Source organism: Halictus rubicundus, chromosome 9, assembly GCF_050948215.1.
Source record: "Halictus rubicundus isolate RS-2024b chromosome 9, iyHalRubi1_principal, whole genome shotgun sequence".
Taxonomy (NCBI): Eukaryota; Metazoa; Arthropoda; class Insecta; order Hymenoptera; family Halictidae; genus Halictus; species Halictus rubicundus.
This window is the reverse complement of record NC_135157.1, coordinates 17,935,129-17,958,790: the sequence shown is the minus strand read 5'-3', so window position 1 is coordinate 17,958,790 and position 23,662 is coordinate 17,935,129. Positions and strand designations below refer to the sequence as shown.

Sequence of the window (23,662 nt, the reverse complement as noted above, 5' to 3'; positions counted from 1 at the left end):
CAACCCAGTTCGCAACAGTTTCGGGGAGGAATTCCGAGTCGAGCAAGTGTTGATTCGAGAAAGAGAGAGAGGGAGAGAGAGAGAGAGAGAGAGAGAGAGAGAGAGAGAGAGAGAGAGAGAGAGAGAGAAGCGGTGATTACGCGAGTCCTTTGGAAGGTAACGAACGCACGGGAAGCAATTACGTTCTTCTGCACGGTGTACTTGGGAAATTGTCGACGGGTCGGGGGCCTGGAGTGGCAGCCATGGCTCCCGGAGGGAACGCCATGCTAATTTCTCAAAGAATAGCTCGGGCTCGGGCTCGGGCTCGGGGAGGCTCGGCCCGAGTCAACCTCCTCTCGGGGAATGTATAATGAACACGGGAACCAATATGAATACTTTCCGCGCAAATAATGGTATTGCCTTTTGTTTCACAGTCGTGCTCGCCCTTTCCCTCTCCGATTTCCCCAGCGAGCCGATCGCGAGCCGAGAAAGAAAAATCGAAACTCGTGCCGCAGGCCCGTGCAATTTGTATTAAACAACCGGGGCTTTTTAATCTCGGCTTAGAACGATTTTTAAACTAGTGTGGTCATTGTGTGGAAGAGTTTACCACTACGTTGAGTTGAAAATTATTCGAGGAATATCCTTCGAGATCGTTAATTGGACATTGTTCATCTACGTTGTCACAGTGAATGTCTGTGCAAGTTGAATATAAATTGTCTCGTAATATTTCGGGAACGTTTATATTTTTCCAACGGAGCGAATAGCAACTGAACGAGATCAATTGAGTGTACAATATTTATGACGTTTGTTTACAGTTGTCGCTGTAGATGTTTGTGCAACCTGCGTTGAATAGTGTATATGTAGTACTGTGCTTTACTGTCTGGTAATATTTCGGGAACGTCCGAATTTTTCCGATGGAAAGTACAGCAACCGTACAAGCCTAATTGAAGATGCAAGCCCGATATAGGATCAATCGGACGCGAGCAATAAAAACTGCCCTCTCTTTCAGAGGCTGAAGAGCCCGCTGGTTTCGAAATAGTTTCCAGGTCAGTTATTCTGTAGGGTCTCGATTAAACGGCTTAATCGGAAGATGGACAGCCCGGATAAATCGAGAACTCGAGGAGAGAAAAAAAAGCCACGATGTTCGTATGTACATACATAATAGCTGTTTTATTTGGGGAGCGAAGCTGACCTGCTTGCTCCCCGTTCAAAAATTTATCGAACTGATCTAACAATACGGATACTGGGTCAAAAGGTAAGCGAGGGAGGGAATCGTTTCTAGGGAGTTCTTTAAAGTTGCATAAAGTGAATTTTTCACGCAAATGCTTACGTTCTTTTGGATAATAGAAAATTTTATTTTTAAGAGACACGCAGAAGCGCATTCCGACCGCTTCATTTTGTACGGAGCCTCGCTGCGTCGGATAACCGCATAACCCGCATAACCAAGACCACGGACGATCGAAGGGTTAATCGAGGTCCCACCGAGCGTGCAACATTTATAATCCCGAACTATAATACGTATAACTCACTGGCTTCTCGAGCAAAGTCACCGCGATTACTGGTTTAATCGTTTTAAAACCGTGTGCTCGATATGTTTCGCTAAAGGACTACAACGCATTGCAACGCACGATCAAACTGGGAAGTGGAAGTTAAAAATATAATCGCACATTTAAACAATCTCCAGCATCCAGATCTTTCTAGAGCGTGTCGTAAAAATGAAGGGATCGTTACAGAAAATTGTTGTACGAACGAGAGTCTAAAGACGGAGAGGTAAAATTCTGTTCGCCGAAGAGAATTCAAACGAAGCGGGATCAAGTCGCCATCCCGTTCAGTTCGAAGGGTTTCCGAAGATTCTGATACGCCATAACCGCGGAAGGATCCGCAGTCTAGCCGTGATCAGCACGCGGCTCACGGTGGTTGCGTTAAAGTATATTTCCTCGTAAAGATACAGTAAATAAAACCCGGGTGGAACAGTTTGCATAGGTGCACACCCCGACTGGCTAACCGAGATCGGTATCCTATTCACGATCGTGGTCGCGTATGGCAGCTATGTATGTACGTAGATACATACAGTGGCGGCGGCGCGCGTTTCCTCGCCATGGGGCGATAAGGGAAGGCGACCGATAAAATTCTGCGGTCGATCGGCGAAAAGGCGGAGAGCTCAGACGTGCCTCGCCTTGCCTCGCTTCACTTCGCCTCGCCTCGTCTCGCCGCGCCTCGCTGCGACTAGGCTTGCGCGGAACACGACGACGTAGAGCCGTGCCGAGCCGCTCGACCCAGTTCGTAAAATAACGCGAGCCGGTAGGCGTACTTACCGAAATGTGGGACAGCCGTATTCATGCGCAGGAAGCGACATAAGCAATTATGGATACACGAGGCCTACCAGCCGACGCAGGCGCGAGACCGATTTCGATTTGAATCGACGCACAGCGTTTCCCTCGATGGACGAAAATCGAAAATTCAGTGCCACACTTTGGAATTCTTATAGCGTCAAATTCGGGGAACGAAATGTAGTCTGGAATAGGGTCGATAATTTTTAGGCACTATGGGAATGTGAGGTTTCTCGAGACAATTTTGGGACGCATGATAAAGTTTTAAGGCCCTCGGAAAAATTGTGTTATCCAGGAAAAAAATTGTAGGGGCCAGGAAAAAGTAGTAGAGCTTACAAAAAAAATTGTAGGGCCTCCGAAAACATTGTGGAACCCTTAAAAAACTTGTGGGGACTTTGAAAAATATTGTAGGGCCTAAGAAAAGAAAGTAGTGACGAGGAATATCTTGCATTTAAAAAAAAACAGTTTAATAACACGTTGCACCAATAAAGACGGTTTCCCTGGTTGGTACAGTAGAGGGACTGAAAAGTGGGAGAACAGCTCGGACGAGTCTTCCTTCAAAAAACAGCCAGTAGAACCACGTAGTTGATGTTCTGGTGCAAGTCTTGCAAGTTGTTAGACCTGAATTTCAACTGGCACCCGGAAGCGAGAGTAGATACGCATCGTGGACCATTCCGGAGGAAGCGGGCTTTCGGGCTGGCTGTTCCGGATCGTAGCGGATCGTCGTTAATTTTTGAGGGCATGGGCTGCCTCTCTCTCTCTCTCTCTCTCTCTCTCTCTCTCTCTCTCTCTCTCTCTTCGTCTCTTTTAACGAGCGTCGATGAGAACGAATTACTCTGGCTGCCTACTCCCCGTAATTATTCCACTTTTCGGTTTTCCGTCGTCTAGCGCGAGCTCGCGATCCTCCTGAACGACATTAAATGCTCGCGGCTTCGTTACCTCCCCATTACCACGGCAATTCCCCGCTAAAAATGCTTACTCCTTCGAAAACGAACCTTCCTTTAAATGTCGTCCTCGTTCTACTCTCCCGGAAGTCGACCAGTAAAACTGCGGATATTCTTTCTCGGTTCGTGAAACCGTAAATCGAATCTGCATCAATCTGCATCTGCCTTTCCGCTTAACGTTTGACGGATTTTGGTTCTTCGACTGTGCCTTAAAACCCCTAATCGATTCAAGTAATTCTTTTTTCGCGATAATTCCTCCTATATCTACAAACGACGCCTTATCGGCCAACTTCTTTAAGTTTATCTTCAGCGGTATACGCAATTCTGAAGAGTCTAAAAATCTCTTCGTCTTCTATACTGTTTGCTCGATACTTCTCAAAGAACATAAGTCGGTAAGACATTTATTGCTACCGACTCGCTGACGATAAGTCAGCGTTAGTGTTCACGGTAGATACCCGAAGAATTACTAAAAAATAGTGGACATTGGTATCACTGATATAGAAAGCTGCCAGAGATAAGAAGCGTTAAATCGACGGTATCGAATCAAAAGAGACCTTTCTCCGAGATTTTCAAAGACCGAAGCGCCTGCAGAGGGTCGCAGCATCGGCCTCGCGACTTTGTCAGCCACCGTAACCCACTCCGAGAAAGAGTCTCGCTTGCCACTCGACGAACAGGTTCTCCGACAGCCAATTATTCATAGCGATCTAGCCGGGTATTTCAGTTTCTCGAGTACCGAGGACTATTGTCCGCCAACAGAGACAGTACGCTGTATCGTCCTAGGGAGGGGTCAATAGAACAGAAATGTTACTTTGTCGATGATCGTGGCCTCCGTTCCCCGAAACCGTCTACAAACAATGTATCTCGCTTAGCTGGCTGGTGGTCGTCGCGATCGCTACAGTCTCGCTAGGACAATTACCAACGCTTTTCACGTAGCCAACAACAACCTGGCAGCGACACGAACGGCTCGGACGTTGTACTGGACGCGTTCGCAGCTGTATGTTCCACGTGTCCGACGACTAGCCACGTGGGAACGCGGCGTAACGGTATGCGAGCATTGCGAGCCGACAAAGGAGCTGCCGGGGCCACGGTTTCCACCGAGAAAAAACCTCCGGCGATTTAGAGGAGAGCAGAGAGCGAAATTTCGTACGTGTTTGCGCCGTACTAGGCCTCCGAGAGCAATTTTTCGCGTGGACGTGACCGCTGCTCCGCGCTTCTACATTGCACGTGTACGGTTCGGGGCGAGCCAACCGATTCTTACGTAAGATAGATCGACTTAACGAGATTTCGCTGGTTCTTTTTCTACCCCGGACCCTAGCCGTGGTCCCTGCGCAGGTGAATAATCGGTATACAACGCGTCTGCCGTGGATCAGAGGCCAGACGCGTCGGATCATCGTTCCCCGATGTCGTCGAATTGAAAGTAATGATCGCGGCGCGTGCTAAACGAACGAGTGGCGCAATCGCTTCACAACACGTTCACCACCACCGTTTCTTTCGTTGCCTATTTTTATCACTCGAGTATTTTGTTGGATATGTACATCTCACAGTAGATTTCCTCTTATCGAATAATATAACTTGTCGACTTTAACATGAAACAATCAACAATAAAAAATTCTCAAAAAATTGCCTACATTTAAACTGTGAGAATTTCGTAAGAAAGTATCGCAAGATTAATTAGAAAATCAAAGGATTTCGAATTGGACGTTTCTCGGTCGTGGATTCGTATTCGTAGGCGATTTCGCAGAGTTGGGTGCAGCTAATTGGTATCGGAGGTGGCCGAAACCGCAGAGAGCGATCGGCGGACACGCGATAGGAAAAACTGCTTGACCACGGAAATTCCTCTGCTCGTTAAGCACCGTTTTCAGGAAGGCGTACTCTGCGAGCTCGTGGCTGCGCTCGCGTAGCGGTAAGCGTACCTGTAACGCAGCTGTTGCGAGTACGCGAGAGCACACGCGGATTACATTTGCCGATCTCTGCTCATAAATTAATACCACGATTCCAAGCAGGCGCAACACAGCCACGTGCATCGCGTGTTTCTACGCACGCACGCACGCACGCACGCACGCACGCTCGCTCGCGCGTGCACCGAGCCACAAGCGGTGCTCAACGTGTGTCGACGGCTACCTGTTACTTCTCCCCAGGAAATTTCGGGTAGAGACCTCTTTTTTCAAGACGTGAATCGTTGGAGTTGAGCAGTGGCCCAACTATGACACTATGCCATAACAAAGCAATCTATGCCCACGCCTAATTTAAAATGATCTACGCGAAGCTGAACCTCTTGAAATTATACCAAAACCCTTGACGAAGATTGTCTACTCTGCTCTCTTCCTGTACGAAGTACTCTTAATGGGCGTGGCCTTGTTGCTCCTTACTTCAACGAAATCAGACCAATGCTCCACAGAACAATCTACGCCCACATCTAATCTAGAATGATCTTCATAAAGCTGAAAATCTTGAAATTGTATCAAAATTTTTGAAGAAGATGATCGACTTTGCTTCCTTTCTGCAACGTTCGGAACGTTCTCAAAGTACACTTAATGGGCGTGGCCTGTTCGCTCTCTACTTCAATAGAGACAGACCCATGCTCTACAGAGCTAATTTTGCCTATGCCTAATTTAGAGTGATTCAGGAGCAGTTGGACCTCTAGGAATCGCATCAAAATTCATACAGTATATCTATCTTTTTCTCTTCCCGGATAAGGCGTCCCAAGTGGGCGTGGCTTTGTGGCTCCCGCTACGAACCGATTCAGAACAGCGTCCCACAAACTGGTCTGTACCGAGGTACACTGATCTAGAAGTGGTTGAATCTCTCAAAATTGCCACTAGGTTCCGGCAGAACTGAGAAGCGCAACAACTCGACCCGAATTGTGGACCGTGGAAGCGACTGCTCTCGGTCGTCTAGTTTCAAGTCCATATCGGGGGGTCAAAGATAACGGGCTCTCCGTTCCCGGCTAAGTTTGATCGTTGGATCTACGGCGGCGCGGAGCTTACGATTGAGCGTCACTGTTATAGAGCGATCATGCGCGCTCTTCCAGCTCTTCCCTGTCCCCGCGGCTTGCGTCGCCCACGTATCCTTCTGTTGGTTGCGTAACGCTGCAGAGTCATGCGATAGGATAGCTCCGGTGCGGCGTGGCACGGACCGAGCGACGAACACACACGAACGGGAACGAGAAAGAACGGTCCGGAGAGGAAACGCAACGAGACGAGAGAACGCGAGAGAGAACGATGGAAAGCGAGATGGAAGAGCGAACGATCGAGGAGATCGAACGAGGATAGCGAAGGACAAGGCGAAGATGAAGAAGAAGAAGAAGAAGGAGGAGGAGGAGGAGGAGGAGGAGGTGGAGGAGATGGCTCGATCGGTCGGAACAGGGCCGAAGATGTCGGGTGAAGACGAAGAGAGTGCAGAGAAGAGGCGGTGGTTCAGCCTTGAAACACGCCGCTCCGTCGGGTCGCGTCGCGTCGCGTCGCGTCGCGCCGGCTTTGTCACGAGTTCCGCGCACGAACGCACCGCGTATACGGCTCCGCGGATTACGTCGAATCGGTTTTCCCGATCTTTTTCCCACGTCGACGGCACGCCCCGGCTATCTCCGCTCGCGGATCCCGATACCGTTACCGTTCTCTCCGCCTCGATCGCGATTCTCCTGTTCCGTCGGTGTCGGGGTCGGGATCGACGGAGCCGCTCCACGCTTGGCCCCGAGGCCCTTCGGTTAGGCCTCCTGGTCGTTCGTTCGAACGGTCATCGATTTTTCAGGTCTCGTGCCGCGCGCTCTAGAGCATTCGAGGCGTCGCGACGACGACGTAGCTAGGCAACTACGTGGCCGTCGATCGGCGCCCCTTCTGCTCGAGTTCCGGCAATTCCAACGAAAAAGCGAAAAGAATGCTCCCCTCGTGCTGGCTGGTTCGCTCCCGGAAACCGTGGACACGATGCGCAACGAAAGTCGCACCGCAGTAAACTTTCTTGGACCTATCGTATCAGAAGCAAGACAGTTTCGATTACAGAGGTGAACTAACCATCTCCGCTATCTAACGTTTGGAAATACCAAGCAAATATTCATAAGAAATCGCGACCCTGATCGAGGAAAGCGTTCCCAGACAGCCAGCAGGCCACACCGATCCCATCGCTTTTATCTATTTTTATCTATCGCTGCGCTTCTCGGAATCCCGTACACGATATGCTGTACTAGGAACGTTGCTGCGACCGCGAATATCTTTTTCGCAGCTAACTGTTGCTAGAACGAGCAGTTCAACGTGGCTGAACTTTAGCGAAATCCTGAGTCGATACGTTCTCGTCGACACCGTGGACGATTGCACGCTGCGTGTTCATCCGATACGAGGGCTGCTCGATAAATTAACCGGCCGGGCTATCAATCGCCGATACCGTGGGGCAGATAAAACTGCCCGGAACAATAAATTAACGTTATTTCGGCCGCGTCGATTCCCTTGGTTTATCGCCGCCAGGAAACTCCTCGTGCTGCCACCGAGAGCAGCTGATTCAGGACGAATCGGAACCGCGATACTGCGGCGCATCCGATCCGCAACTTTGACTTCCGAGTACGCACGGCGTACTGTGAGAACGCCCTGTGCATTTCATCCTCTTCGTTTCTACGCTAAACAATGTTTTTCCATTTCAATTCACGCCTATTTTATCCGTTTCTATATTGTGTTATACATACATATACCGAGAACGGAAATCTTCGCTTTCGAAGATTGAAGACGGTGCGCAGGATAACGTGTCTCTACGATCGGTCTGTTTATCGCAGGTGTAGCACCTACCTAGAGCTGACTGGGGTCCGCTTCCAGCTCAGACCTCGGCAAATGAATAGAATCAATGATGATCGTAATTGCGGCGGCAATTAGACGCCAAAGTGCCGGAACAGATTCGTGGGAAAGCGTCCGGAAACAATGAAAAGCGATTGGATCTTCGGACGCGAACCTAGAATGGTGTTCGAACGGGCTGAAACGTTTCCCGGCAAAAACTTTTGTTGAACAACGGGGAACATTTGTCTCGCAAGAAATTCGTAACTGCAATTGTTTGTATCCTGGACACTATCGAGTAACCACGGCTGATATTTCGCACATACGTATCATGTGTGCCAGCGTCGTACAGTGGGACGTTTGACTTATTAAAATGATGAAAAAAGCAAATGCATTCAACCACTGTTCTTTCCAATTGACTTGGACAATTTGTATTTCGCATAACGATCCGCAGCCTGTTAACAATGAATTAGCAGAGACGTGAATTTTGCCTGGTTTTTTGCGATTCTGGTCCACTGTGCGTCGCTGCGATTGCACGGGGCTTTGAACAACGCCGCTCGCGTTATCGAAAACGGTGTTCCTGTCTGTGACAACGGAGCGCAGGATGTTACACAACCGCCGGTTATAATATATTCCGCATACATCGGAATACGCGAGAGAGCGCTCGTGTTTACTGGGACGAGCGCAACGAAGAGCCGGCAGGTCGACGAGTAATTAGGCCAGTGAAACGGGTCGATCGATCCCGCCCCGAAAAAGCTTCTCCCTGCTCCGAAAACCCATTTCAGAGAGCCCCGGTACAAAGACGGCGCTACCAACGCACACGTTTCTCCTTCCTCTCTCCCTTTGTTCCTCTACCATCTACATACTTACTCTTCTCCGCTGTTTCGTAGCGGTTCTTTCTATACAGGCCCTTGGTCTCGTTACACTTCCGTCAATGTGCCCAACAAGCCCTCAACTAGCCTCGACGAACGGGAATTCCTCGAGAAAAATGATCCCCGAACGAACTTACCGAGGACAATGCTATCAATCGTGACACATTCGATGGATGTAAAGACAGGCAAAAGATGTACTGGATGTTGTTCGATCGATGACGAAGACAGCTGCAATGCGGATGGCACGTACACAATAAAGAATTTGATTATAAAAGAATAATAAGATTTTTACTTGAAATTGGAGGTGGACCGGCTCATGGCCCTTTTGTCGGTTCAGGAAGACGAGCACGGGAACGCGAACGAATTAACGCGACCCTGACGAGCCGCGGCGTTACGCAATTTCCGGGAAGAAGCGATCGCTGCCTCTCGGCGGGTTCTCATTCTTCCTGAAGGAGAGTTGGAGTATCGGAGGCCGTCCTTGAGGCGCCCTTGGTTGCGACGAGCGAACAGGATCGGCTCTCTCTCCCACTCTCTCTCTCCCACACTCTCTCTCTCTCTCTCTCTCTCTCTCTCTCTCTCTCTCTCTCTCGGCGGAAAGCTCGGGTTTTGCCGAGGGTTGGGCGTGGTCTAGCACAGCAGCACAGCTCGCCCGGTGACCTCCTAGCCGGCAAGTCGGCCATCTTTGAGCGAGTCCGATTGTCCGGGCTCTGCGAGGGTGAAAGTTGGGGTGGATTTTCGGAGAGTCTCGAAGCACGACCACCAGTATTGCACTCTGTGCCGTGGAATCCTCCTGCCGAGCCTCCATTGTGAAAGGAGACGCCCTCGGTGCCCTCACCCACGCCTCGTAGTACACCTAACTCACGTTTCACCGCCCTTTCCGAGACTCTTCACTTTCGTTTTCCTAACCCTTTGGCCCTTTGCCCTGCTGCACCTTCTGCCTTCCATGGATTCCTTCCACCTTTTACAATTACACCCTCGAGGATAATCTTTGGGATTGCATTCTGGTCTCATTTATTTCGATTTTCTTACAAGAATATCAGAGAAATGACTAGCGTACCACAGAAGAAATTTTCTATTAACAATCGCGTCGGTTAACTACCAGAGTAGACAAATTGTAACAAATATTCTAAGCACCGTAGAATCGCTCCAATTCTCGAGTTCTATCTTACAGAAACATTGTATGTAGCTTGCCTGGAGAGCTCCATTGCGAACAGCCTCCGGAACGAGGAAGATGACAATGTAGATTCGTTACGCAACATTCCGATCGGCTCTCCCGATGACCTTCGACTTAATCTGTTCGGCATCGAAGACGACTTAGCTCGTCTTGCCGGTCGCTATGTTTACCGACGAGTTTTCACTTTCCTATGCATGAGTCACGCTGGGTACGATGCACATCACCGCACCGTGTGGTTACGTCGTCGTTTTAATTTGTTTGCAGCTTGCACGTGCGCGCGCGCGCGGACTGTTGCCTGAAAAAGTTGTCCGTTTAACATATTTGGTCGAGAGGGAAGAAATAATTGATTCGCGAGCGTAAAACTGCCATTCCCGTGGGCGTAGTCGAGAGGCTCTGTCGAGGCTGTGGGACGACGATAAAACCCGGGACCCGGGACCCGGGACCAGGTCTCCCGGAGGACGTTAGGAGACCGGCTTTATTTCTTCCGAGTTCGAGAAACGGCCAATGGACACGCATACGATCGCGAAAATATCAGGGACATTTGAAATTTAAATTTCGTTCCGCGGGTCCAGCGAGAACTGGCGCGAACTGCCGATCGATACGCGGCCACGTGCATGAATTTTGCGACCACGATGCCGCACGCTCGCGATTAGCATCTTTTTGCACCGGGTTACAAATGACACGGTCCGGAAAACGGAATGCAATTTCAGTTTTGCACCGTGCACTCGAATTCAACCCTCGAGCGGTACCATGTTTGTTCACACGAGATCAAAAATCAGTCTCGACACGAGGTTACTTCTACAATAACTTCATCGTCCGAATTCAATGAAAAGTTACTCGATTCAATGTTCGTTTCTCACATTACATTCCGATGTACCTGCACAAACTTCCGCAGACATAAGCAATTAACGATTACGTCGCTAATTGTACAACATGTTCGCTTTTTAAATCGTGTGAAACTAGTTGGGAGATTAATGACGATATGTAATATCTATCTTCTTTGATGCTTATATTTCCAGTGAGATGTAGCAACGCGTTTTATAATGATACCTATGCTGTTCGTTTGACAACAGTCATTCCTTTGTCTCGTTGCTTTTCCTGTATTAGCTTGCTAGGCTCCATCCGCGGATTCTTCTGACGCATTTCCGGGAAAAATGACGCGTGCGCTGAACAAATTAAAGACAACCTTCGTATCTTGATGGATATGAAGGTTATTAAAAAAGGAATTGCAGTGTAAGTGCTTACAACATCAATAATAATCCATTATACAACTGCAAATTTAACCTCGAGGAAAAACTAAGATGATGTAACGTTGGAAATAATTGATGAACTTAAAAACATTAGTATCTGTAAAAAGCTTCGTCTGCAAAGGGTTAAGTGGGATTTGGCATTCGACTGGAATCGATGCAGATTTTATGAAGCAGAAATTTTATATCTTGCAAATACCATAACTGCCAGCAATATTTTTGTGTCGTTTCGCTGAAAAGGGACGCTCCTCAAAGGGAACAATGTGTTCTCCGCTCATTGCGGAGAAACAAATGCTCTGCTAATAAATTACACGCATTGCATTTATACATACTTGCATCCAAAAAGAGATAATTCGGTGATGTCATTTTTTATCCAGTCTGAAGCGAAGGATGCATTATAATTTCTGTGACAAAGACCGAGTTCCAGCTCTTCTAAGGCGATCGGCGTCTACGCGTGACTGACATGGCAGTCAAAGTGTTAAACGATGGAGGCAGGAGATATGGAGGGATGCGAGGGATCGAGAATTCCTGGCCGGAGGAATCCCGGCCGATTTTACCGAAACATTATGAAGTGGCAGTAGAAACAGCATAGTCGAAACCCCGCCGCCTTTTCTTCTCTTTTGCTTCGTCAAGGCCTCGCTTCCACCCGACCCTCCCTGCCACTCGATTCTCGTACTTATATCTATCGCATCATGGTTCCATTCCGTCCGTTCCCCACCTTGAAGCAGCTTCGCGATTTTTCTGCGCCTAGACTTCGGCCGTTCTCTTCTCCTCGCCTTTCTTCCGTTCTCTCCTTCCTTCTCTCTCTCTCTCTCTCTCTCTCTCTCTCTCTCTCTCTCTCTCTCTCTCTCTCTCTCGATATCTATTAGGTCGCCCTGCTGGTTGTGCCGTTTCTCATTGCACCCACGTGCTCCTCGGCATTTCACGTAGGATTTCACCACATTTTTATGGAAATTTCTCTCCCGGAATATTTTTTTCTCCTCCGGAACTTCACTCTTTGAAAATACTCTTTGCTAGTCTAAACATTCGAAGCATTTAGGCCCACGAAAGATCAAATCTCGGCGAGAATGATTTTCGAACGAAAATGCAGTCGGCGTGCGTTGTATGAAAAAGATGCCATCTGCATGGAAATTTTCCTTGGTTGCGTGGAATCGTTAGCCATGAGTCACCTAATAATAAGTCTTAGCACACATTCGCCTGCAATCTCTTGCACGCAAGAACGTATTTAGAGTCGCGGACTCGACCGGAAAACAGGAAACGAGGAATTACCGAAGTTTCCAGGTCTGATCTTCCCCGACGATTTCATTGTTTGTTAATACGATACTCGGCTACGTCTGTCGTATGTTTCGTAGCGCCTCGAAACACGTTCAACCCATCGCTAGTTTCGCCTCGTCTCCTTCCCCTCGGCCCCCGCCGTCATTCTCCCCCTCCTGTTCGCGATGATCCACGATCTTTACGGATGCCCCTCGCGCCCCGCCGCCAGCCCCAGCCATTTCGCAATGATGTCATCCGCAACATTGGCGCAGACACCGGCGAATTTTTAAACTGCGATCGCGCGGAAAATTCGATTTCGGGGACGCCAGCACGGACTCTCGGCTTCCTCGGCCGCCATTTTGCGCGGAACCGGGCCGGAAGTCACTGGGATTGACAATCGAGTTGGTCTCTGCAAAATTAGACTTCCACTTTTCTGGTCAACTTTTCAGAATTCAACGGGCTCTTTAATGCAAAATGTTTTTGTTTTCGTACAGTGCTCTAAAAAAAATTGATTTATGAAACCCAAGTGCGAATGCTCGTTTTGCAGGATTTTTCGCATTGAAAGATCGTTGTTGGACGGATAAAAATTGTCCTAGGATCGAGAACGGGGCTCGCACCTTGCGGATTAAACGGAAACCCGAAGTGGACGGGTCACGCTTCGCGGGTATCGTCGTTTTAGATTATTCGATCCCTTTAAAAGGGGTTTAACCCCTTCTCGAAGTCGCTAATGCGATTAACGGAGACGAGGGTTCGGGCGTTACTCTTAACGAGTACGAAAGATTTCCGAGCTTCTTGCGTCGTCGCGTCCGCGACAAGCGAAACCAGCTAATTGAAACCGGCTACTCATTTTCGTTCCCATGGTGCATTGTTCTGCGGCTGAAAGAAAACGTTGAAAATAAACGTCCGAGGAACCGATCGAAAATGTATGCAATTAGGCTGTTCCCTAGTTACCAGCTAATTAGAGGAATTATTCGTTAGCGTTGATACGCGATAACTCGTTGATAACTCGTGATACGCGGCGGAACCTGATCCTACGCAAGAGAGAAAAAGAGATTGCTATGCGCGTTTAGCATTAATTCAATTACGCCTTTTCTCCGTCGTTCGCTTTCACAATGTGATTGGATTACTAATTCTGCGAAAGACGCGACCAGCTTTTCAGGAGACTCCCGTATAACAAAAAAATTGTTTAACGTAAGTAGACCGTGGACTTTATGCATTTATGGTAAAAAAGATCGGACAGAATTCGAGAATAGTGGATGGAGTTTCTTGCAATTGCCGCAGTAAACGTTTGCACAAAGGTCTGCCGCTCGGTAATCAGTTTATTAATTAAACAAGAAACACGAGCAACAGTATCAGATCGGATCAAGTGCTGTACGTGTGTCTACAAAATTGAGGCAATTGGAGTGATAAGTTGAAATTGGCGGTAAAATAATCCAGCATCGAGAGCGACTCGTCGCGTTAATTTCAATGAAAACCGGAGCAGAGTGAGTTCTAGCGAAGGCGCAAGATAATTGAACCGACGATGACGAAATTAGAAAGAGGTGGTTTTTGTGATTGTGCCGTTGATACAGGTGTCCCTGTTGCAATGGGATGGCGGGATTTTCGACCTCGGTCACGGAACAGCGGATTCGACTATTCGAAACGATAGTGATCGCGCGAGAGACTCTTTTTGGAGACAGGTACCAGCACGCGATGAGCCATGGCGAGCGGATTCGAGGCCAACGAGTAAAATTAGACAGCGCGTGGATGGAATCCGAGCCAATCGAGTTGCCCAAATGGAAATGGAAACGCTTCGGGTGCTGTGCAAGAAAGATGGCCGCAATGGGACACGCTGGCCTCCTGTAAAATGGCGGTTGTTGACCACCCGCTGCTCTCGGAGGCCTGCGTTTCCCGACCGCTTTTACCCGAATAATCCTTTTTCAGGCCTCGACTCCCTTTACGGTCCTCCGGACTCGCCATGGCTGTCCGCCATTTTGGTTCTACGACCCAGAAGGTCCGACCATGTTCCAGATCGATGATAAAAAATGCCTGCAATCCGTGGGTGGTTCGCCGTTTGCTGCCACTTCCCTAAAATGGCCACTATGCGGGCACCAAGACTTTATAAAATATTGGTAATCTTTTCCCCAAAGAACTAGATTATGTATAAAAGTGTTAAACAATAGGAATCTTTTATTACGTGCGTAATTAAATTATATGTTTGGAATTTCAGGAATTAAATCTGTCGCTCTGACATCGCCAGTATTTCCTTTCAAAGAATTAGTTGTATAGGAAAATTGCATCGCGTCGTATGAAAAGAGATTAATGTAACGATAAATGCTTAATACTTAACAACTCGGAAAATGCTTGTAATGCACCGTGAGTAGCACCGCGTGCGACAACGTTTATCGCGTTAGATATTCGAACAATGCGGTCAGAATGGTCGTAACCATTAGTAGAAAGAATTGAAGGAGATTGTATCGTCTATAAATTAATTCGCCTAACTCAGACCTTTTAAAACAGGACAATTACGATATACAAGAAATATCAATAAATTGTATATGTTTATCGGATTGTATTTTTCCGAGCGTGTACGGTATCTCGCGGGGCTCTAATGAGAATTTCTCGGAGTTGCTGGTAATAATGTAACACGTGGACGATAAATTAAGATATTCGCAGGCATACAGTGAAAGAAAACGATTTGAATAAGCTGTGCACACGGAACGAAACGGAACGGGTGCAATTACTCGTTTGAAATAATGTCTAGAACCGAGTTAACGGTGTGGTGGCGTGTGTGGGCCCGAAGTCGATGGAACTGGCGGGAAGAAAGAAAAAAAAGGAGAAGAAACGAATCTGGGAATATTACGAGACCGGTACAAACTATCGAGACTACAATCTCGATAGCGGTGCGTACGTACAAAGTGGCACAAGGCAAGCCAGTCCCACTTCCCTTTCCTCCTTGCGTGTGTATTATACGCGGGCACACACCGCTAGCCGCTGCCACACACAACAGTATGTATGTAGAACTCTACACACTGTACATATCTCGTTCCATCATTTTGTCTCTCCTACCATTCTTCCCAAGGAGTGGTAACTTTCCAAACTTCTCGCTTCTATTTCTCCTTTGCCGTTTGCTCTTCCGTCGATAGGACCCGAGGAATCCCGAACGATACAACCCTGGGCAAACATTTCTCCACCAAACGAATCTTAACCGAATCAAATCCACCACCGACAATTTATACAATTAATGTGGAAAATATTTTCACTAACGACAACGACAAATGTAATAGAACTTGCCATACATCAAGAAAATATTAATTTCATTTATTTGAGTTAGAGAGAGGATCTTGGAACGTCCTCTGAATTGTATGCATTCTTACTTTGTCTGTAGTTTTAATAATATATTTGTTAAGCTGTAATTGGCAATTTAGTAGCAATCTGGAAGGCACAAGCAGAAATAGATAATTTTAGGAATTTTTTACAATAAAAGAACTGGTCAGGTAAAAAATACACGGTTAATATTTGTCTATTATGTGTACAATACTATTATTCATTTTTAATATGTAGTTCTTTCAACAAGCATATCCATGCTTTTAGTGAAAAAACCTGCTGGGGTAGTAAATATCAACCCTTTGGTTTCTAATCACTTTTTAGCTTGATAAATAAAAGAACACAAAGAGAATTTTTCATTGTGTCAGGAAAGAAATCCTAACCGAATATTAATATTGCACCGTATTTTTACCACAAGGATTTCTTAAAATGTCAATTGCAATGTACATATCCCAACTGTAACATGTAAATATGTACACGCAGAAACAAACGAGTTATTTATTTCTTGTTATTTAAAAAATTAAATTATTTGTCCGCAACAGGGGTTGAATCCCTGAGCCCGGTGCCGAATCAATATGGCGACAAAGGATTAAGTTCAAAGCAATTGTAGCTTATGGAAGAACAAATTTTGTTCTTTACAATTGAACATACCCGATGCGGGCTAACCCCGGGAAACAATTTGTTAAATCGAGAGGCGACTCGTCTCTGCTTACCTTTTTCAAGTTGGCAATTCACACCTGTAACGCGCGGCGCGTTAAATTAGCAGTTGCGAAACAAACGGGTCGCTCGATTCCTCGACACGGTTTTCTCCTGGTCGACAGCAGAGTACAAGTTACACAGCGAAAACAAACACGTTCTTCTATTTACAGAAACGACTGACACGCGGTCTTTTAAAGCGAAACCTGACAACGTCTTTGAAAACCCCTGTCTTGTTTCCGATCTTCACGATCCGGATCCGGATCCGGATCCGGATCCGAATCACGGTTCGAATTGACACAGATAAGTATCAGCGCACGCCATTTTGCTTCAACATTCAAACTATCTACTGCACCGGTCAAAGGAGTCTATTTAATAAATACATTTCCTATTTTACGACTACAAAAATCGTAAGCTACCATTACCAAAAATAACTAAACGAATTAGTTTATTCGACTGAATATTATAACAAAAGACACGATATCTGTAAAACAAATTCAGTAATTTCATTAAGTATAATAAATTAGTCGTTTGAATTCGGTATCTTTCTACTTCGAGTGAGGAGGGTTTGACGTAACGACAGAGCTGGTTGGATTCTTTATTTACGAGTAGGTACTGTATTAATTACGTTAATTCATGGAAAAACAGTTCTAGCCAATTTTACGAGATATCGTAAAGCAGTTGTTTTAACTCGCGGTAGTTTTAATTGTTGAAAAGTCGACGGACTCGTAGAACGAATTAATTGTGCTATACTGTCGTGTAGGTAGTGTATCAGTGAAGTTAATTCATGCAAGATATTATCGTTCTGATAAAATTACCCGAACGACAGCGCGTTTTAGAGGCATTCTTCATGCTCGCGCGGTTCTCATCTTGGAACCCGAGTCGTAGAATGAGGTTATGCCGCCTTTCGAAAGATGATTCACGGTATTTGCTTGGCATACGTGAGACCGCGGTGACGTGGAAAGTCGATTCGCGAGAATCGATTCGGAGAAAACTCGATTCTACAAACAGGGTTGTCTTATCCAACAGGTAAGTTGGGCACAGGAGCCTGCGACAAAGTGTTCTCGTCGAAATACTGAAAAATCTACGAAAGCGGTAAAAGGTGCGTCGTGGCAAATCGAAAATACAGAAAAACGCCATAATACAGCCCCGTTCTACGGCACTAGAGAAGCAAACTCGTAGAGACAAGCATGACTAACTTATTACAAACTTGACATGGGCATAGGCATAGGTTATGCGCCAAGTGACGTCTATTGACTCATGCGACCAGATTGCAAATTCCTAGTACGGAATGGCAGCGAGTGCAACGTTGGTAAGTTCTATAAAAATAAGCTACCGTGCATGTAGAATTCCAATTACTTCGTGCAGCGTTCTCTTCATAAAGAAATGTGCCCACGATCGGAATCGATAAAGACGAAATCGTAACATCGGTTACATGGAAAACGACCGCGGGTCGTTATACTGAAAGGTTACGATTTTTTAAGCGTCCCGATGAAAAGTATTATCTACAATTTATAGCTAATTCTCTGAAATCCAATTTTTCTAGGTAGGACAAAAAGTTTACTGTCCTGGAAGGAGTCAAAAATTATAAATTAGAAAAAGGTGGTTAAACTCCACCGAAAAAACAAAATCGAACTGGAAAAAAAATAGCAAATAATAATTGTGTACCTTTAAAGTTACACTGAAAGTAGAGTAAATCACGCGGGGACTTTTTCCGCGATGTTCATAGAAAATCGGGCTACTTTTTCGCCTTTCACGGTGTCCTAACCCCTTGAGTAGTCGGGGGAATAAAAATCGAGGCCCGTAATCGCGGCAACGATCCGGTACACGGCACGAGGCGGACGGTATTTGCCAAGTTACGAAAGTAAGCGGCTTTAGAAAGTATAGAAGGCTCTCGAGGTGAACGGCGCTCTAACGGCGGGGATTCTTGCACGGCAATTACAAAGTTGCTTTGCAACGACGACCGTGCTGCTCGCCGCGTTACACGTAGCAAAGCCGAAGCGAGCGAGCTGGCCTGCTGTTCGATGTAGCAGGTGCACAACTTCCGATTTACGACATACAACGCGGGCCCGGCTACTAAAAACAGGCGACATAACGGTCGATATGCCACGGGTCTTGTCGCGAGAGCGAGACTTTTGAGAGAGAGAGAGAGAGAGAGAGAGAGAGAGAGAAAAAGAAAAATATTAAACTCCCTCTCTCGAGCAGGAGAGAATCAGCGGCGCGAATTGACTCGATAACGATTCACTCTTGGAACGAGCGGAAAAGCAATTTACGTGTTGCGAGGAACGACCTCGTTTGCGCGACTGAAAAACGAGAGGGAACGACAATGAAGGATGACGATGCTCGATGAACGGTCAGTACTCGCGCAGTGTTCTCCGTGATCCCAGAGCCTTTTCAAGATATTGTGTTACAGCTGGGGGAACACGGTCTTCACTGCTGAGCCCGTGCTCTCCTACGTGTATACGAAATACCAAACGTAGAGTACAGTTTTTTCTCTCCAAGTCTTCTTGTTGGTCGATGAGGGAGAAACGTAATCGTCGTAGATTCTTCTGGAACGTGTAGACAGAGACAGAGAGAGATAGAGAGCCACACGATACGTCAAAGGATATGCCGCGAGGCCGATAGGAGAGAGAAAAAGACTGACTATTTGTGCACACAGCCAAGCCAGTTTCTCACCCCCACTGACCCAGCGACCGAGAAAGATCCACGGGGCGTGTGGCGCGCATCGGTGGACCGGATTCGTGGCAGCTCCCCGATAACGACCCGATGCGTTGAATAGGCGAGAGACAGGAGAAAAATAGGAGAACTATTATTCTCTCTTCTTGCCCTTTCTGCACTCCAGCCGTTGTTGCGTATTCTCCACCAACTGCCGTAACAAACGTTAGATCACACACTGGCCCAGCGAGAGCGGAGCCACGGTTTGATCACGTGACGACCGGGTTGCGTCACAGTCGCCCCTCTCACCACTCAACCAACGAACCAACGAACGACCGGACCGCCATCTTTACCCACTGAGAGGCCAGAAGAGACACGAACACGAACATCGCGACGTACGAACGTTTTCGTTTTCTCCGTTCCTTTTTTTTCCCAGAAACTGCACGAATGACACGAAGCCGACGCTGCCCGTTGGGAGAACCGGTGCGCCTCGCGGAACTGACTAAAAACTGCAAACCCGCCGTTACCCGCCCGCGGATGTACCTTCGGTTATCTATAATTAGGAAAACCGTTCCCGGGTGCCGCGCTGGCACTTGCTATTGCTCGACAAGCTTCGAGAACCGAATGGAACAATTTGTTCAACAACGACCATTTACGACACGATTCGGAGCCGAGAAGTGATATCGGAAGTACAGAGCGGGGGGAAAAAAACGATAAAACCGTACTAGAATCGCGGTGACCTACTTCCATTTCCGGGGTCAAACGCTCGAAACTCGATGCAGCGGTGAGGTACAATCACTCTCGTTGACGAATAGACCCGAGATACACACAAGTGTTAAACGGCGAAGTCCAAACCGCGTGGTTCCACGGTCTATGGTTTCGAGATACTGGTTTCCGGTTGCGTTTGGTCTTGAAGCCACGCCACGACGGCACAAAACGAGGACTCGAGGGACCGTGGTTCGCGGCAGACACGAGTTTACGTACGCGATGATGTATCTTCTATGAGAGCAGTCGTTGGTTTCCCAGGAACGGACGATGTGTGGTACAAGTCGGCACAGAACGCGGCTGGATCGGAACTGAACCAAGTCGAGGCTCGGAGGAACCGTGTTGGCACGGTAGCACCGTGATGATGATGGCCGGTGTGTATCGAGCGAGTGAGAGAGAAAGAGGCAGAGAAAAAAGAAAGAGCGAACGAGAGAGAGAGAGAACAAGAGAGAATGCGAGATGGATAGAGAGAGAGACCGCAATCTAGCAAGTGAACTCTTCGGTGGGCTTTGGGTAACTGCCGGTGAGAGAAGAGAGAACTCGAGAGCGTGAAACACGACCGACTCCGAGGGCGAGCAGCGACGAACGAGGATGCGCTCGAGCGCGTAGCCTATGCCGCACTCTCAGTCCATCCCCACCACCGTCCGCGATCGTACATCCGGTGGCAACAGTGGCGCGCATTCGCGAGCACTCCGGCCCGTTGATTGGCGCGCGGCCGTTGCTACTTGGCCCGCGATTGGCCGGTTCTACACCACGGATTCCCGTGACGTTCACTATCCACCGGGCACGTACACGGGCACAGAAAACCGACACGTACGTATATATGGTACACATGCACGGAGCCAGCGCGCACACGAGACTACTCGAGGTCTCACACACACACGGAAACTATCTACGCGAGACGAGGACATCGCGCGTCGTCTGCACACACGTCAGTATATATGTATATGTGTACGTATAGACCGTGATGGTGGGGGGACACTGGGACCCGGAGAGAGAGGGAAGTATGCGCACACGTGTACACACGGTCTCGGTACTCGCGGGAGCTGTTGTCGTGTGTGAGGAACGCGCGCGCACGCGGACGCGGACGCGGATCTGTGTCTCTTTCGACGAGGGTCGTGGTGTACGTGTCTCTCTCTCTCTCTCTCTCTCTTTGTATGTGTACAAGTGTATGCTCGGTACTGGGAGATTCCACACGCCCGCGCCTCGCTACGGTCGTATGACGGTCGAACAGGAACTGGCCGCAACCCGCGCGGAAACGCGCTACTTATGCTGCCGGTGGGAAGAAAACCGACGAATCAAGGCAGCCTTTATACCCGCCGCCTTTGGACTCGATGCTCGACGGGTCCGAAGGGCCGGCGTGTAGTGGTGCACAGAGCTTCCCCGACACCAACCACGGGGATGGATGTCGGCCAACCCGCCCCTCTTGCCGCTATGCGCAAACTATGATCAATCAGATGTACCGACCGATTATTCTTGTCCACCGAATGACGCGATCACCTATGAACTTCGGGAATATGTTAAAAAGAATTACCGCGACCAACATACGCTCGCGTATGTTTTTATCGCGTCGTTTCTGACTACATTCTGCGGTACTCGATTTTGTAATAATCGATGTCTAATTGCGAATTTTCTTTGGAAGTCTTTCTAGGTGCTTTCTAAAGGAGATACAGTTAGTCACAAAAGGTTTGCAAATTACCCCCTGGTCAACCGGGTACCCATTTACTGTATTTCTTTTAACAATTTTCTATTTCTTAACTCTTCAGTGGCAGCTCAGCAGCCTCGACGAACTAAAAGTTAAAATATTGGATATTGAAAGTACACACTGCACTCGATACAATAACACCAAAATTCGTATATAAATTTCGACAAATAACACTGTCTCCCACTTTTGGTGGATGTGGCACTCAAAGTGTTAATAATACTTGCTGGCAACAATTTTCAAAAATTTTTTACGCAAGCTACACTAAGGCAGTGAAACATAAGAAATTTGTCTAGTGCCAAAGGTGGCCCATTTGTGAATTACTGTACAGCTATTGATAAAGCATTGTAAATGCGAGGATTGCTGACGAAACAAATAACAAGAATTGACCTGTGTAATATTTACTGTAGAATAGTAAAGGTAACCAGACTATCGTTGCCACTACTACTCACGCTGAGGCCGGCGTCGAACCTTTGACCCATTTTTCTATCGATCCTGCACGTTTCGCATATAGGGCGCCGCGGTAGCCCCCGGCCATCAAGATCCGCTATTCCGGACACTCGAGCTTCCTCGGTGACCTCGTGTTGGTTCAGCAAGTACTACCCCTGGCAAAAAAATATTTGCTAGCTCGAACTACATTGCAGACGTCACTGCAAAAATATTTCCATCGATAACAATCCGGAACATCGGAAAAGAAATACTACCACAAAAATGAATATTTTCTTCTATCTCCACCAATTGAGAGAATTTCTACATTTTTTAGTGTACGACTGAAGCAATGTTTACCGAATACAAATATCGTCAAATGCTAACAGCGATCCCGTTGACAATTTCGATCACTCTTCGCGAGGGGTAGTACAGAGTTCACCCTCCATTCTAGCGCTCGCTCCTCCTACTTCTCCGAGCCGAGCATAAAATCGTTGAAGACCGTAGACCGGATCCGTGGATCCATGCGTCGCGTCGCGTCGCGTCGCATCGCATCGGTTAGATGTTTTCTTAATAATCATCGTTACGTAACGGCGGCGGGGTGTTCGCTCGAAACCATCGGAACAATTTCCGCGGAACAGTTTCTTCTGGTAGAAGAAAGATTTAGCAATACATATTCAGAACCATGGACATCGATCTACCGGTATCACGAGAAGAATAAATAGATGGCGATGCAACGGCGAGATCGCGGCGAAGCTTCGAGGACGACTGACTCTCAAGCCGGATCGAGCCAGCGAAAGATCGAGAAAACTTCATGAATCCGAATGGATCTTCGCCGATTCAAGTATTAAACGCGAAAGAACGGTGCTGCGCGTATAGCGGTTAGTCGATTAACGAAGCTCGCGTACTGCTGCAGGGGGGTGGAGGGGAGAAAGAGGGGTAAAGGGGGCGAAATGCTCGGTTCGGCTCGGTTCGGCTCGAGGGGAACATCGCGAGCTCGACTCGACTCGACTCGACTCGACTCGACTCGACTCGACTCGATTCGACTTGACTCGACTCGACACGACTCGGTGTCGTCCTATTTCCACGCTCGGGAAGGTTCGTGCGGCAGAGCCGATCGCGCACGAACCAACGGGGTATAAGTAGGTCGTTCGGAGCCGCACGTGTCGTCCTTGACTCACATAGCGTGGCGCGCAGGCGCTCACCGTTGCCGCATTGCTGGTCGCTAGGGCTTTTTCTTTGTTCCCCTCTTTCTCGCGTGTGTGCGACACACTGTGTGCCCGCGCGAGCGCAAGCGCTCCTTACCAGCGCCGCCCTGCGCGCGCGTGTGTGCGTGAGCGTGACCGTCGTTACACGCGCCTCTCTGTGCTCCGTGCACTCTCCGAAATGAGACAACGGCTGCGTAATCCGTCTATCACGCCTCTAACGTCGCCTACGTACCCGACACGTTGAAAACTATTTCTGCGGTTTTCCGATTGAGACAAACTTCTGCGGTACACTCCCGACCCCCCAAACCAGACAAAAAATTAATTTACCCTTAACTGGGCGGACCTTAACGCGG

General features: G+C 47.9%; 2 long non-coding RNA genes across 2 annotated transcripts; one reads left to right on the top strand and one right to left on the bottom strand.

Moving 5' to 3' along the window:
• Positions 1-16,386: 16,386 nt before the first annotated feature.
• LOC143357150 (uncharacterized) lies at positions 16,387-22,948 on the bottom strand. The gene is made up of 3 exons (XR_013082776.1): positions 22,462-22,948; positions 17,372-22,325; positions 16,387-16,667 (listed from the first exon to the last, which is right to left on the bottom strand). It is a non-coding gene; the product is annotated as an uncharacterized LOC143357150 (long non-coding RNA).
• Positions 16,660-18,706, top strand: LOC143357151 (uncharacterized). Its single transcript, XR_013082777.1, has 2 exons — positions 16,660-17,249; positions 17,286-18,706. It is a non-coding gene; the product is annotated as an uncharacterized LOC143357151 (long non-coding RNA).
• Positions 22,949-23,662: the final 714 nt, after the last annotated feature.